Source organism: Periplaneta americana, chromosome 13, assembly GCF_040183065.1.
Source record: "Periplaneta americana isolate PAMFEO1 chromosome 13, P.americana_PAMFEO1_priV1, whole genome shotgun sequence".
NCBI classification, from domain to species: domain Eukaryota; kingdom Metazoa; phylum Arthropoda; class Insecta; order Blattodea; family Blattidae; genus Periplaneta; species Periplaneta americana.
In genome coordinates, this window is record NC_091129.1 from 46,467,854 (window position 1) to 46,470,514 (window position 2,661).

A 2,661-nucleotide genomic window follows, 5' to 3' on the forward strand; every position below is an offset into this window, starting at 1 on the left:
AATAAGCTTCCGAGACTTTATAAGCTCAAAATTCTATCGCCAGCATGACATAAATTTATCAGATGAACTTTGAGTACGCGGCTTATGAGACAGTCATTAAATTTTTTATGAAGCTATTTGTTTTAAATTATGCAGATATATTCTATGTATTACGTTACAGATTTTACGACTACGGCATGCATTACTTCACAGCCTTGTATTTACAAGATAGAAAACTTGTGGTTCGTGAGGAAACACTTTTGCATGTATTGTGTTTATGAAACTGAAATTGTGGTTACAAATATAAATATTTGCATTTCCAAATAAGACCCTAAATTATAACCTAGTGGTGTTAACGTAAAATGTTGCAATGTAAATGTCACACAAACCGAAATGTTCGAAGGAAATGTTATAAAACCAGCTTATATATTTCTGTAACTTAACGAGATTTTTATGTCGTTATGTAAAATATGTCTCAATCTTTAACGTATTTCAATCACAAATAAAATATTACTATCGAATAAAATGTTACAGAAATATTCACAATGGTCAAGAATTCGCTAAATATAATAATTGTAAAATATATTCCGAAGAACCTACCTTTACTCTAATCGATTAATAAGTACAGTAATTATATTATAATTTGAATGTGTTACTTTTCAATACATGCAATTACTGTTAAACTACTTAAGGTAATTTTTCATGACGTTTTAATTATCCGTCTATTATCCCTTTGAAGATGTTTATAATATGCAATAATTTAGTGGCTTCTTTTTTTTTACTTGGTTATTTAACGACGTTGTATCAACTACTAGATTATTTAGCGTTGATGTGATGACGGCGAGATAAGGTCGAATTCGCCATAGATTACATGACTTTCGCTTTACGGTTGGGGAAAACCTCGGAAATAACCCAAACAGGTAATGAGCCCAAGCGGGTGTAGTTTCTTTCCTTTGTCTGCAGTACATGATTGATAGTATGAGTATCAAGCTCCAAATTCTTGAGCATACTCACCTTAAATTGTAAATTGTGGGTGTTAATATTATGTCTTCCTCAATTCTCTTCCAAGTAATATTCATCATTCCTATGCTGACGTCACTATCAATGGAGCTGATCTTCACTCTTTTATAGTTATACATTTTCAAGTATTCTTTGAAATGTCTCTAAATTCGATCTATATCTCAAAGTAATTTTACCTAATTTTGCTTCGAAGTTGAATTTATAAATAGGCCTATATAGAGGAAAATTTGAAATTTCTAAAATATTAATTCTATCGATGATATAATGATAAAAATAATGTCCAGATCTCAGATATAAGTATACCAAAATTAGCCTAAACTTCAAGCACGTAGTGTCCAACAAACAGTAACTTAATAGAGAGACAGTCAAAGGAACTGAAGTCACATGTTAAGTCAGCTACTAAACTAAATCAATTCCATTACAAATTCTGTAAAATTAAATGGATATATCTGTTAAATATCTAAGTGTGAGGATGAGAGCCTCAAGTGGAATATCCAAGTCACACTCACATGCAAGACCGTCTTCTCTATTCTACATTAATTAAATCGCCTGAAAAATGTTCTACCCTTTCAATTAAAAAGAATTCCCATACAAGCATTGGTGATGACACATTTTGACTATTGCGACATTTTGCTAACAGATATAAATTTATTCCAAAGATTTCAGCGCATTCATAATGCCTGCATACGTTTCATTTGCAACATTCGCAAATACGACCACATTACACCTTCCAGTGTTGTGGAGTATGTTTATTGAATATCCTTAAAGTAAATTTATGTTAAGGAAAACAGTAAAATCTAGATGCATGAGAAGCATATTTTTCGATATTTTCTTATTACCTTAATTGTTCGACTAATTTGATATATCCATTGTCCTTATTGTGAGAATCAGTTTAAGATCACTGAATATCTCTCTAGTGATTAGAACTCTAGAATCAACATAAAGTAGGCTTGTTCATTATAATATCTATACAACGGCGAAAAACCAATTGCAAAGTGAGGCGTATGAAATATTTTATGTCTAAGATATACAAAGCATCACCAGTGCGTAAAGTGAGGTGTATCATTAATTCATGGTCTTTAAGTTTTTAAATTATGCTCTGTAATTTCACATTTTCTTTTGTTGAATTTTTATTTACTACACGATACATGAATTGAGATAGTGGATTATTATTATTTTTAGTGGCACATAACCTGGTAAAAACCTATTCATAGTTAATCAACATTCATCCATATATGACCATACATAGAACTTTTTTTAAATACTATGTTCTGATCTCGTCAACTAAATTTCCTTCAACAGAAAATGTTTTGTAAACGTTTTGCTTCTCAGAATCAGCTCGGTATCATTCCTCGGAAGTAAATTAGGTTGTTTCTTGAGTTTGACTTGTAAGGCAAAGTGTGCCAATAAGATGTAAGTATTAACATTTATTTATTTCTGCTCTCGTTTTCTGGAATACACAGTTTATACTTAAGTTGGTCGCTAATCAATTAGGCCTACTCATTTATTAATGTCAAGAACAGCAGTTTGCAATAGATATATATGTTTCAAATTATAAGATTATACATAATATAATATTTCTCATAAAAGTTAAAAACAAATATAAAGAAACGATACTAATGAAAAATTACTAGTTCATATATTTACAGAATTTTTACGGTT